This window comes from Triticum urartu, unplaced genomic scaffold (genome assembly GCF_003073215.2).
Source record: "Triticum urartu cultivar G1812 unplaced genomic scaffold, Tu2.1 TuUngrouped_contig_2869, whole genome shotgun sequence".
Lineage (NCBI taxonomy): Eukaryota > Viridiplantae > Streptophyta > Magnoliopsida > Poales > Poaceae > Triticum > Triticum urartu.
In genome coordinates this window covers 19971-35017 of record NW_024113371.1, presented here as the reverse complement: position 1 = coordinate 35017, position 15047 = coordinate 19971, and positions in this window count along the sequence as shown.

Sequence of the window (15047 nt, the reverse complement as noted above, 5' to 3'; positions counted from 1 at the left end):
CAACTCTATCTCGTATATCATCATTCCGGACTCGATCCTACCTCGTGTGGCCACACATCCATCTCAACATACGCATCTCCGCTACACCTAATTGTTGAACACGCCGCCTTTTAGTTGGCCAACACACAGCGCCATACAACATTGCGGGTCAAACTGTCGTCATGTAGAACTTGCCTTTTAGTTTTTGTGGCACTCTCTTTTTCACAGAGAATGCTAGAAGCTTGGTGCAACTTCATCCATCCGGCTTTGATTCGATGGTTCACATATTCATCAATACCCCCATCCTCCTACAACATTAACCCCTAATATCAAAATGTGTCCTGAGGCACCACCTGCCCGTCAAGGCTAATCTCCTCCTCCTCACACCTAGTGGTACTGAAGCCGCACATCATGTACTCGGTTTTAGTTCTACTAAGCCTAAACCCTTTCGTTTCCAAGTTTTGTCTCCATAACTCTAACTTCCTATTTACCCCTTTCCAACTATCGTCAACTAGCATCACATCATCCGCAAATAGCATACACCATGGGATATCTCCTTGTATATCCCTTGTGACCTCATCCATCACTAAGAAAAAAAGATAAGGGCTCAAAGCTGATCCCTGATGCAGTCCTATCTTAATCGGGAAGTCATTAGTGTCGACATCACTTGTTCAAACACTTGTCATTGCATTATCGTACATGTGCTCGATGAGGGTAGTGTACTTTGCTGGGACATTGTGTTTCTCCAAGGACGCCTACCACATGACATTCCGCGATATCTTATCATATGCCTTCTCCAAGTCAATGAACACCATCTGCAAGTCCTTCTTTTCCTCCCTGTATCTCTCCATAACTTGTCGTACCAAGAAAATGGCTTTCATGGTCGACCTCCCAGGCATGAAACACTAGTAGAAAAAGGGTCAAATGTGAGACACATTAGTCCCGGTTTGTAACAGAACCGGCACTAATGTGTCCATTAGTGCCGGTTCCAACGGCTAGGCGGGAGGAGCTCTTTAGTACCGGTTCGTGGCGAACCTTTAGCACCGGTTCGTGCCATGAACCGGTACTAATGAAAGTGGTGGCAGGATGTTGTCAGAGTGGGGACCCTCCAACACCTTTAGTACCGGTTCGTGGCACGAACCGGTACTAAAGGTCGTCCTGTATAAATCCTTCGTCCACCAGCACTCTGTTCTTCCCCCTTTCCCCTCTCCCTCTCCTCTGTTCTTTCCTTCTTCCTCTCGAGTTCATCACAAAATTTGCCCCAAATTTGTCAAGATTTGCAGGCCCCCATCCATTCAAATGATCACAAAGGTTAGGAACTTTGTCCTTTCATCTCTCATTGCTAGATTAGCTCTTGCATTGGTTTATATAGTGATTAATTGTGGGTTTTAGTAATTTGGGAGGAATTATATGTGGTAGTATTTGATTTATATGCAAATTGAGGTCAAAATAACACTTACTTTGCATATGTAGGTGTGGTTTACTTAGTGCCTTCTAAAACTCCGCCGTAACCACCGTCGATCACCCGCACCGTCCCGTCGCCGGCACCACCTTGTGGTGAGCCTCTTGTTCATGAAATTTTATATAAAAAATTGATGTTTGTGTGATTTGGATATATAGTTACTCGTATAACTATCTTACCCGTACGTTGTTTGTTATATATAGTGCAATGGTTTTGATATCCGTCCCCGTCGGCCCTCGTCCTTGTTATGATTCGGATGTGTTATATTCTCTTTTAAAACTATTTGTTGCATTTCGTGTTTATGACAAATTATGCCCATCAAGCTGACATAGATATTTTTATCTAGGAGGTATGTGAACCGGAAATTCCAACTGACCCTATTGTCGAGAGGTTAAATTTAGTTGAAAGAGAAAACGAGTATTTGAAAGAAAAATTGAAAAGAATTGAGGGGGAGAAGATGGAATTGGAGTTGCATGTTGCCGATGTCGTCGATGATCACAAGATCAAGATGAAGAAAATGCGTTTGAAGATTAGAAAGATTAGAAAATATGCCATTGATAGTGAGGCTTGGTATCATTATGATGTTGGATCAATTGTTACCTTAGTTGCGATCTTGATCGCATTTGTTGTTGCATTTAAATGCTTTAGCTAGAGAGTTATTTGTTTGTTGCATTTAAGTGTTGTATGAACTTTATGTATGAACTTTATGTATTGTATTAATTTGGTGTTTTTGGTGCTGTGTATTGAAGATGAGCCGGCAATGGATGTACGACGACCGATGCTCTCCCGAGTTCATTAATGGCGTGCATACTTTTATGCTTGCGGCTGACGCAAACAAGCGGGCGGATGGTTTTATGCCTTGTCCATGTGCTGGCTGTAAGAATGGTCACAATTACTCTACGTCAAGAACCATTCACGTCCACCTGTTTGAGTCCGGTTTCATGCCCCACTATAATGTTTGGACCAAGCACGGAGAAAGAGGGGTTATGATGGAAGACAATGAAGAAGAAGAGGACGATGGCAGCTATCCTAGCCATGGGTTCCCAGAATACGATGATACAACAATGGCGGAAGAAGCTGAGCCGGTAATGCGGGAAGAAGCTGAGCCGGCAATGCGGAAAGAAGCTGAAGAAGAGGCATCAGATGAGCCCGTTGATGATCTAGGTCGGGCCATTGCCGATGCAAAGAGAAACTGCGCAAGTGATTTGGAGAAGAAGAACTTGCATCGCATGTTAGAGGATCACAAAAAATTGTTGTACCCGAATTGCGTAGGTGACAAGAAAAGGCTGGGCACCACACTTGAATTGCTGCAATGGAAGGCAGAGAATGGTGTATCTGATAAGGGATTTGGAAAGTTGCTGGTAATGATAAAGAATATGCTTCCAAAGGACAACGAATTGCCCGAGAGTACGTATGAAGCAAAGAAGGCTGTCTGCCCTCTAGGGTTAGAGGTGCAGAAGATACATGCATGCCCTAATGATTGCATCCTCTACCGCGGTGAGTACGAGGATTTGAACGCTTGCCCGAGAGTACGTATGAAGCAAAGAAGGTTGTCTACCCTCTAGGGTTAGAGGTGCAGAAGATACATGCATGCCCTAATGATTGCATCCTCTACCGCGGTGAGTACGAGGATTTGAACGCTTGCCCGAGAGTACGTATGAAGCAAAGAAGGTTGTCTACCCTCTAGGGTTAGAGGTGCAGAAGATACATGCATGCCCTAATGATTGCATCCTCTACCGCGGTGAGTACGAGGATTTGAACGCTTGCCCGAGAGTACGTATGAAGCAAAGAAGGTTGTCTACCCTCTAGGGTTAGAGGTGCAGAAGATACATGCATGCCCTAATGATTGCATCCTCTACCGCGGTGAGTACGAGGATTTGAACGCTTGCCCGGTATACTGTGCATTGCGCTATAAGATCAGCCGCGATGACCCTGGTGATGTCGAGGGCGAGCGCCCCAGGAAGAAGATTCCTGCCAAGGTGATGTGGTATGCTCCTATAATACCACGGTTGAAACGTTTGTTCCAAAACAAAGAGCATGCCAAGGCGATGCGATGGCACAGAGAAGACCGTAAGAAAGATGGAAAATTGAGAGTACCCGCTGACGGGTCGCAGTGGAGAAAAATCAAAAGAAAGTCCGGGAAGGAGTTCGCAGATGACGCAAGGAACGTATGGTTTGGTCTAAGCGCAGATGGCATTAATCCTTTTGGGGACCAGAGCAGCAACCATAGCACCTGGCCTGTGACTCTATGTTTGTATAACCTTCCTCCTTGGTTGTGCATGAAGCGAAAGTTCATTATGATGCCAGTGCTCATCCAAGGCCCTAAGAAACCCGGCAACGACATTGCTGTTCGTGACCATCAATGATTGGCCTGCTCTCAGTAACCTTTCAGGACAGACAAACAAGGGATACCGCACATGCACGCACTGTTTGGATGATACCGACAGTATATATTTGGCTAATTGTAAGAAGAATGTGTACCTAGGACATCATCGATTTCTTTCGAGCAGGCATCCCGTAAGAAAGAAAGGCAAGCATTTCAAAGGTGAGGCGGATCACCGGACGAAGCCTCGCCACCGTACTGGTGCTGATGTACATGATATGGTCAAGGATTTAAAGGTGGTCTTTGGAAAGGGTCCTGGTGGACAACCTGTTCCGAATGACGCTGACGGACGCGCACCCATGTGGAAGAACAAATCTATATTTTGGGACCTGCCCTATTGGAAAGACCTAGAGGTCCGCTCCGCAATCGACGTGATGCACGTGACGAAGAATCTTTGTGTGACCCTGCTTGGCTTCTTGGGCGTGTATGGGAAGACAAAAGATACACCTGAGGCACGGGAGGACCAGCAACGTATGCACGGAAAAGACGGCATACATCAGGGTCATGCAAGCTACGCTCTTACCAAAGAAGAGAAGGAAATCTTCTTTGAATGCCTGCTCAGTATTAAGGTACCGTCTGGCTTCTCGTCGAATATAAAGGGAATAATAAACATGGCAGAGAAAAAGTTCCAAAACCTAAAGTCTCATGACTGCCACGTGACACTAGTAGAAAAGGGGCCTATTGTCCCGGTTGGTGAGGGCCTTTAGTCCCGGTTCATGAACCGGGACTAAAGGGTCGGTACTAATGCCCTGGCCCTTTAGTCCCGGTTCAATCCAGAACCGGGACTAAAGGGCGCGGCCACGTGGAGCTCCACCTTTAGTCCCGGTTGGTAACACCAACCGGGACTAAAGGAAATTTTATGTTTTTTTTAAAAAAAATTGAAAATTTTTTTTGAAATTTTTTTATTTTCAAATTTCTCAATTATTTTAACCTATAGTCTGTAATCACCACCCCTCATCACTTCTCAATTTATCCTCTAATCACCCCTCATCATTCCAAAACCGGGACTAAAGGGTCGGTACTAATGCCCTGGCCCTTTAGTCCCGGTTCAATCCAGAACCGGGACTAAAGGGCGCGGCCACGTGGAGCTCCACCTTTAGTCCCGGTTGGTAACACCAACCGGGACTAAAGGAAATTTTATGTTTTTTTAAAAGAAAAATTTGAAATTTTTTTTGAAATTTTTTTATTTTCAAATTTCTCAATTATTTTAACCTATAGTCTGTAATCACCACCCCTCATCACTTCTCAATTTATCCTCTAATCACCCCTCATCATTCCAAATCATCTAACTTCCCGAACGGTCACCCATCCTCCCACTCCCCCAGCCTGAGCACGCTTAACTTCCGGGTTCTATTCTCACTCGCTCCAAGTCTGCACTTGTTGTTTTCCTGACAATAGTAAGATGTCAATCCTATTAACCTTCAGGAATTTTGCTTGAGCATGAAGTGACACATTTCACTGTTTGAGTTTGAAACTATTGTTTTAAAAAACAATAATTATTTAGTAACACTAATATTTCTTCAATAATTAGTCTAACCATTGTTTGACCACAGTTTGACCAGATTTGACCAAAGTTGAAATAACTGAAATAATTATTTAGTAACACTAATATTCTAGAATAATTAGTTTGACCGTTGTTCGACCACAGTTTGCCCACTGTTTGAATTTTTTTCGATTTTTTCCACTCTAGATCTTAAAAGCCCCGTAACATTTTTTCTGTTAGGTTTTTGAGGATTTTGAAAATGTTAAATTCAGATGTAACTTTTCGAGTAGATGATTTTTCATATAAAAAACTATTTCATCCGAGTTAGTATGCAAAGGTTATGCCCATTTTTACAAATTTCAGAGAGATTTTGCAAATAAAGTCAAAATTCACATTTGCAAATTTTCCCAACAACTAGACCACTTATCACATGGGAAACTTATTTTCTTCTATTTTCTGACATTTCCATCATTTTCTTTTATTTTTTTAAACTGAAAAGGCAATCCACGGGGGGGGGTGTGGAGAGAGTTTGAAAATAGGACCTTTAGTACCGGTTCGTGCCATGAACCGGGACTAATGCCTCAAAGGCCATTAGTACCGGTTGGTGGCACCAACCGGGACTAAAGGTCTAACCATTAGTACCGGTTGGTGCCACCAACCGGAACTAATGGGCATCGCACCCTTTAGTCCCGGTTCGTGGCACGAACCGGGACTAAAGGGCCCAGGTGAACCGGGACTAATGCCTTAGCCGCACGAACCGGGATAAATGCAACCATTGGTCCCGGTTCTGGACTGAACTGGGACTAATGGGGTTACCCGGCCTGGACCATTGCCCCCTTTTCTACTAGTGTGATTATGACACAACTGCTTCTCTTGCATTGAGGGGGCTTCTACCGAAAAACGTTCGATTAGCCATTGTGAAGCTATGTGCATTTCTCAATGCAATCTCTCAGAAGGTAATCGATCCAGAAATCATACCAAGGTTAGAGAATGATTTGGTGCAATGTCTTGTCAGTTTTGAGTTGGTGTTCCCACCATCCTTCTTCAACTTCAACATCATGACACACTTCCTAGTTCACCTATGCGAAGAGATTAATGTTTTGGGTCTTGTATTTCTACACAATATGTTCCCCTTTGAGAGGTTCATTTGAGTCTTAAAGAAATATGTTCATAACCGTGCTAGGCCAGAAGGAAGCATCTCCAAGGGCCATGAAAATGAGGAGGTCATTGAGTTTTGTATTGACTTTATTCCTGACCTTAAGCCGATTGGTGTTCCTGAATCGCGGCATAGGGGCAGACTGGATGGAAAAGGCACGCTAGGAGGGGAACAAATAATATGTATGGACGGACATTCTCTCACTGAAGCACACTACACAGTTCTACAGAATTCCGCCTTGGTGGCTCCGTATATGGATGAACACAAGAATTTGCTACGCTCCAAACACCCGGAGCGGTCTGATGACTGGATTACACGTGAACAAACCAGGAGTTTCGCCAGCTGGTTGCAGACACGTACCATGCATGACGCCTCTATTGAAGATCACATGTACTTGCTGTCCCAGTTACCATCTTCGAATATAATGACTTTCAAAGGGTACGAGATAAATGGTAATACATTTTACACGATCGCCCAAGATAAGAAGAGCACCAACCAAAACAGTGGTGTCCGCTTTGATGCAGAAACCAAGACGGGAAAGGAAACACATTATGGTTATATACAGGACATATGGGAACTTGACTATTGACGTGGTTTGAAGGTCCCTTTCTTTCGGTGCAAATGGGTCAATATGACACGAGGCGGGGTAACGGAAGACCCACAGTACGGAATGACAATAGTGGATCTCAACAATCTTGCGTATGCAGACGAACCATTCGTCCTAGCCAATGATGTGGCACAGGTTTTCTATGTGAAGGACATGTCTACCAAGCCGGGAAAAAGAAAAGATAAGGAAGTGAATGCATCGTATGATGAGGCAAAGCGGCACATACTTCTTTCTGGGAAGAGAAACATCGTGGGAGTGGATGACAAGACAGACATGTCAGAAGATTGTGAAAAGTTTGATGAAATTGCTCCATTCACAGTGAATATTGACCCGAGCATCCCGTTAAATGATGAAGATTTTCCATGGTTACGACGCAAAGGGACACATGCGAAGAAAAAGTTTCACACCCAAAGATCTGGGATGTGATCGGCTTCACTATCATCACTTTCTTCTGTGTTTCACACCCAGGAGGGGATCTCTGTAATAGTTAGGGTAGTTATGTGTTTGGCATTTAAAACGCGAAGAAATTTTATGTGCAAACAAATTCTTTCATGCCTTTACTGATTTTTAAAGTTAAGTTATTCACAAACTAGTGATTCACACAAATTTCAAATAATTCAAAATTTAAATTATTCAAATTTGAAAACTATCGGCACTAACAGAAAGTTTCAAATTTTTGTACCTAAAGCAATAATATTCACAAAGAAATTCTAAATACAGCAAAAAAACAACTAAAACAAAATAAATAAAGCAGAAAAGAAAAAACTAAATGAAAAAAGCCCACCTACTGGGCCACAGCGGCCTGCATACAACTAGAAACCCAAATTGTAATTGGGCCAGGATGCAGGCCCGCTAGCCCAATAGGCCCATCAGGGCATAGGAGCAGACATAGGCCCGGAAGGCCTGCTTAAGAGAGGAGCTCGAGAGAGCTACCGCACTGGGGCTTATAAACTAGTGCGGGCGCCCCTCGGCTAGCGAGGTGGGAGTAAACTTGCCGCACCGCACCTGCGCCAGCGCACCACCTTTAGTACTGGTTGGTGGCTGGAACCGGTACTAAAGGGTGGGTCTTTAGTACCGGTTCCAGCCACCACCCGGTACTAAAGGCCTGCCCTTCCCGCCGCTTGGCCTGGCCAAAACAGGCCTTTAGTACCGGTTGGTAGCTCCAACCGGTACTAAAGGTGTCCCCTATATAAAGAACACTTTGAAAAATTTCAGTTTCTCATCTCCCACTTCTCTCTGCCGCCGCCCCGTCCCACGCCGTCGCCGCCCCTGTCAAGCCGTCCACGTCGACTCCGCGACGCCCCCGTCCTCGTCGCGTCGTCCCCATCGGCTCCGCGGTGCCCCCGTCGCCGGCCTGTCCCGGTCGCCGCCCCGGCCCGTCGCCGTCCCCTCGCCTCGCCATCGCCGTCGCCTTGGATTGACCTCGCCTCGCCGTCGCCGTCGCCTCGACCTCGCCCGCGCGCGCTGTGAGCCCCTCCCCCGGCCACTCTCCTCCCTCCAATCGATCAAAGCCACACCGCGTGCCGGCGCCGGCCGTAGCGCACACACACGCGCATGCGCACACACACACACTACATGCACACACACACACACACTACACGCGCACACACACACACACAATTTTTCTGGTTTTAGCTTTTAGTTTTTTCTATTTTTCTGTTCTTCATACAAAGTTTTAGATGAATTAATTAGATTAGATTAGATTAATGTCAAATAGTATATAGAAATGTTAGTTATAATATATATAATGTCAAATGTTATGGAAATGTTAGTCATATGGAAATGTTAGAAATTTTGGAAATGTTAGTTTTAGCTAGCTAGATGAATTAGATTAATTTCAAATTGTTAGACGATGATCGATGTTTTTTTAGTTTCTTATATTTTAGTTATAAAATTTAGAATTTGCATATATGAAATCACAATCCATCACTTAAAACATGTTACTTTACTTTTGCGGCATATAGTATTTGTTGTCGACGATGCCCGACCCGCATCCTCGCCGTCGACCCGTTCGCGACGACGTCCTGCTTCAAAGGACTCATGTCCGGGACTGGGCTCCGCCGGGCTGGCACTGGGAGGTGCTTCCTTCAGGGGCGCGACGCTTGGTGAGGAACCCGGCCCTGGGTCCCGTCGTCGACCCTCATCTCCTTTGGTGGCGTTCGCGTGAGCCACTTTTGGTGCGGAGGGAGCCGGCCCAGCCGGAGGTGGTACGTCGCCGTGTCAGGGAGGAGGACGAGCACATCCATCGCTACATGGCTGCTATGGACGTCAGGTTCTCCAACACCTGGCAGGTTCTTTGGGGAGATCACCCAAGCTATGATCCAGTGATGGTTCCTTCACTTTGGTTGTCCACCGCCCGCGCCTCAGGAACCGCGAGTGGCCTAGATTACTCTTTAGTATTCGATCTTTATTAGCTGCTAGTTGATTTATTCGAGATTATATATATTATTCGAGAAGATGTATTCGAGATTATATCTATTATTCGAGACGATGTATTCGAGATTATATTCGATTATGCTTATTATGTACTATGATTGATTCAGTTTTTCCTTATTAATTGATTGCAACCATGCATTGTAATTTGAATACTAAATTGTTTTATATTTCTTTTGGATTAGTTAAATAAAAGCTATGGCAGACAATACCGGCAGAGAGGGAGAAGAGACCCTGTTCGATATCATACGCCAGATGATGATCAGAATGAAGAAGATTATGACGGCTCCGAATTTCTAAACAACACCGGGGGGTGATATGATATTCGATCGCGACGACTGAATTGATGAAGTCATGAACTATGATTATGATGATGACGAAGAAAATGTTGATCTTGAGACAACAAAGACCGGCGAGGTATATTTATTTATATAGGTAGGCATCTGGTGATCATCACATGTTTTAAATGACTTGAAGATATATTAACGAATCGATCTTTCTTCTTTCAGCCATCCGGATCGAGCAAATCTTCAGGCAACAGGACAGTACGAGGCCCGAACAAAAAGTTGAAGGAGGGCGTAAAGTACAATATCGAGGCCATCAAACCTGATGGCGAACCATTAGCGCCTAAGAAGATTGCGGAGAAGTTCATTCGTCAGTGCGGAGTTCTTGTGAAGGACCAACTACAGATCTCCCTTCAAGCTTGGAGAGAGCCAGCAAAGCCACATCCAGATGTTACTTTTGTCGATGACAGACAAAAAGGTCTGCTTTGGGAAAGTCTCATGGAACATTTCACCCTACTAGATCATTTCACAGACGCAGATGTGGAGAAAGTCAAGGACGCTGCTCTTAGGAAGATGGCGGTTCCATTCAACAACCACAAGAATTGTGTTTGGTACAAGTACGTCAAGGGAGGAAGGAAGACTCCAGTATTCGAGGGAACACTAGAGAAGCAAAGTGCTCATTGGGAAGATTTCGTGAAATTCAAGGATTCGGAATTAGCTAAGGAACGGTCGAGAATAAATAAGAAGAATGCCGAAAAAAGGATAAGTTCCATAAGCTGGGGCCAGGTGGCTATGCGGTGGCAATGCCTAAGTGGGATAAGTCTGAGAAAGAGGTGGAGGATGTAGGTGTCACTCCGGTTACTAGGAGCTGGCCCCCCAGCTGTAGGACTTGGTTCTATGCGCATGGGGGGGAGTTGGACCCGAAGATAGGCAAAGTTTCGACGAAGGCATGTCTGAACGGAGCCAACAATAAGCTACTTGTTGCAATAGAAGAGGCTCGGTCGGGGGTGTTCCAGCCCAACATAGAGAACGACGAGCTTACGTGTGCCCTGGGAAATCCTGAACACCCGGGAAGAACACGAGGCAAGGGTGCTATTCCCGTGGTATGAGGGGTTTTCGGACTGGAACACCGACTACAGAACCCGTGCGAGAAAGAAGATTGCGGAGGAGAAGAAGAGGATGATGGAGGAGGAGCAGAGGAAGCTGGACTATGAACGCCTTCAAGGCCTAGAATCAGCGCATGAGGACTTGGCAGTCAAATTCCAGCGGCAGCAGGAGCAGATCGACTCACTTAGCCAGCAAAGGGGGTCTCAGCAGCTGCAGCAGCTAGCGGATGACCCAGCATTGGATAGCACCGCCCCATCCATGCCGAGAAGCAGTGTGGGTTCCGCCCCAGGCGACGCAATGCTGGATAGATACCCCGTGGATGACATCATGGAGAACACTAACTGCGAGTTACACTTCGAAATGAAGAACATATCCATGAAGGTGGCGGACGCCGTTGCTTTTACAAATCCTCCCGAGGCAACCTTCCATTGCAACCCGATTCCAGCGGGCTATGCTCGTGTCTTGGTTGATGAGGTGGTGGACCCATATTCGGGGCTACAGCTTGACATTCCTGGAGGTGACGATGAGCACACATTGGGAGAGGTCATACATCGTATCATCCTATTGAGAAAGGATTGCATCGTCTTTCGAAGGCCACCGACACTGCGTCACCCGACTCCTCGTCGAAGTCCGCCACCGAGTCAGCAGACTCCCGCTCCTCCAAGTCCACCAACACGTGAGGCCACTCATCCTCCTCCAAGTCCGGCAAAGTGTCAGGCCACTCCTCCTGCAAGTCCGACACAGCGTCAGACGTCCACTCCTCCTCCAAGTCCGGCACAACTTCAGGCCACTCCTCCTCCAAGTCCGGCACAGCCTCAGGCCACTCCTCCTCGTCCAACTTAGCCACGTCAGTCGTCTCCGCCGCCTCAGCAATCACAGAAGAGAGCCGCCGCAGCTATGGTGCGTAGCGGTACAAGTCGAGGTAGTACGGGAGGTACAGGCGGAGGCAAATGATTTCAATATGGTCCAAGCAGCCTCGCGCCTCTTCCGCAGAGGCCTTATGAAAAGTCCGAGGAGGAAAACGCACCCATATCGAAGGCCGAGGTGGAAGCCCATTTTGCACCGAAACCGCCACCGCCGCCAAGGGAGAAAGTTCCTGAGGAAAAGATTGACCACTTCATTCGTATGGCTAGACCACCAGCTCCCAAGCCTGTTGACATAGACTATGAGCGTTGTCAGTGTACAAAAAGAGGGGTACACTTTTTGTACCCCTATAACCGTGCACGGGCAGTCTGAGCCACGGGCACCACCACACTGAGCAAGGCAAGGGAGGTGAGCCAAGGTAAGACCGAAGCTGAAGAGGAGCAGAATGACGCCAAGACCACAAAGGGCGAAGAGGACAGCTTTAGCTAGCCCGGCAAGATCCTTGCCGTGACAGCTCGCCCCACACCTACGGAGCGAGGTCACCCTTGAGTCCACTGCCCCCATGGGGCAAGGATTCGGGAGACATCCCCGTGGTGGCACGCAGATCTTTGTGAAGACATTCAAGACCAGATGCCCACTTAAAAAGGTGATGACCCTTGGCGGGATTCTAGCCAAGAAGGACCACAAGGCCCCCGGCAAGAGCCTTGTCGAGGACGACAAGCGAGCGCCATGGCAAGACCCTTGCCGGGGCCCCGGCAAGGCCCTTGCCGAGGATACCCGTGGGGCCACCATCAGGCCCGCACTAGTCACGCCCCCACCGCCGTTCGCATGCAGCTGCCGACCCAACCAGTTGGGCAGGCACCTGCGTGGCGGCATGCATATCTTCGTGGAGACCCACCACTGCGCCACCTCAGCTGCTTGCCTGCCTACATGGCACCACAAGCACCGCTGGCCAGGGCGCGTGTCAGCGCAAGAGGGAGCGGCGACGGATGGGACAGGGCCCTCCCCCGTCCCCGATAAAGCAAGGACACCTAAGCAAGGCGCATTAAATGTGCCTTGTCATGTAATGCGAGGGATAAACTCGCATTATTGTACCCTTTCCACCTCCTGTGTGCCACTGTGGCCCTTTCCTATAAAAGCAGGCCCAAGGCGACCAGGAGAGGGATTCGGCTTTTTGGAGCTCTTCACACCCCATAGCTAGCTCAAGAACACTGATATACAATCCACCAAAGCAGGAGTAGGGTTTTACGCATCCTCGCGGCCCGAACCTGGATAAAGGAACCGTGTGCTATCTGTTTGATCCGCTCTTCTCACGACCCCGTGCCCGGCAACCGTAGTAGGGATTCTTGTGATCCCATAGGTGTCGTTTCCCACCGACATCTTTGGCGCGCCAGGTAGGGGGGGCAGCGCAGTTGTGAGAATCGGTTTTAGCAGTTAGTTCGTCGCTCCTTCATCTTCGTGACCCTTGAAGAAGAAAAGGGGCCAGGAGATTGGCACTCGAGCGATCGCGAACAAAAGCTAAGTTGCACTGAACCCTTTCTTATACTACCCTTTTTATTTGAGGTTATTTCCCCCGGGAGGTGTCGCGCCTTTATATGAAAACTTGCATGCCAGGGGGCTCTACCACGATCGGCAACGCGCTTTCCCTATTTCGAGTCCGCTCAACGGCTCAAGCGGCTGCGTCGAGAGTGGCGGAGTGGCCTCCCGTGATCGGCAACGCCCTCGATTCTGACTCGAGTCAAGCTCGACAGTTCGAGCGGCCGCGTTCGGGGCGGGGAGGTGGCCCGTCCGGTTGCACGCGTACCCGACAGACCATGGGGATCCGTCCCCAAGACACCGCTTGGGGCTTTCGCGCCGGCGAGCCTTCCCGATCGGCGTAGGGTACACATACAAAGAGGAATCAAACGGGGAAATAACATGCATGAAATTGAGAGTACTTCAAAGTTATATTACAGCTCATCATTGCTGCGGTCCTAACTAAAGATAAATTTTGTCTTGATGGGGAACCCACAGCGGCGAAGAAGAACGGCATGCCTAATCCCGGCGCTGGCCTTCCACCCTCTTGATTTCGTCGATGCAGTCGGTGATGGGCTTGATGCGCTCCTTGAGCACCGCGGGGTCAGCACCCTCTGGCAAGCTCTTCATCGCGGCCGCGAAGTCAAGATCGGGGTTCCAGTACGCCACCTTGGTGAGGACCTTGAACACAACCCTCCGGCAAAGTCGCCGGGCCTCCTCGGCCAGCGTGGCCATCCTGTTGGAATGGAGATAGGCCAAGGCCCCAAGGACGCCCTCGAAGAACTGGGTCAGCTTGGCGTTGACGGTCCCGCTGCGCTCAGGGGCGTACCTCACGTTTGGCAACCCCATGGTGGCCACTTGCGAGGTAACCCTGCCAGCGACGACCTCCAGATGGCTGATCCACCTGTTCTCGCCCGCCACGTATTCTTGGTGGGAGGTGGCCTCGTTCGCCCGCAGCTGCTTCTCTTCCTCCAAGCTCTGGGTCAAGGTCTCCTCCCGAGCCCTGCTCCCCGACAACAGCTTCTCGAGATCCTCCAGCTTCAGCTTGAGGTCTCTGATGGAGTTCTGCGCTTCAGAGAGCTCCCCGGCCCTGCTGATGACCAATCCTTGCGCCTCTGCCAAGGCGTAGTTGAGCGTGCTCTTCTCGCAGGACAGCTTGAGGGCCTTCTCCTTCAGCTCATCCCGCTCCGCTTCCAGCTCCTTCACCTTGCCGGCGTGAGCCAGGGCTTGGGCATCGAGCGCCTCTTTGTGCCTCTGCTCCAGCTCGCGAGTCCGCCGCGCGACAAAGGTCTCGAGCTCCTCGTCCTTGCCGTGGAGCGTGGCGGCAAGCTTCGCCTCACGCGCAGAGAGGTCCTCCTCCTGGGAGTCCAAGGCGGCTTGATGCTGGTTCCGGGTGGCTTCGGCCGCGGCAGCCAAGTTCGCCGCCTTCTCCTGGGCCTTCTCGATGTCGGCCAGCTTCATGGCGAGCTCCACATCGTGCTGGGCCAATTTCTCTTGGAAGGCCCTCTGCTCCTCGCGGGACTGGTGGAACCAAGTCTGCGTCTCGGCGATGCGCGCCTTGAAGTCCGCCTCCGCGTTGTCCACCGTTGCCACCCTGGTCTTGACCTTGTCCAGGCGCGCGCGGTAGAGCACTTGGAGCTTCCAGAAATTGGCCCCCATGGCGCAGAAGAGCTGCTCTTCTGGAGAACCATCACCGCCAGCACCCGGCGTGTCGACAACCTCGAACCCGATGGCGGCAAGCACCTCGCCATCAAAGACTTCTCCTTCGACGGGC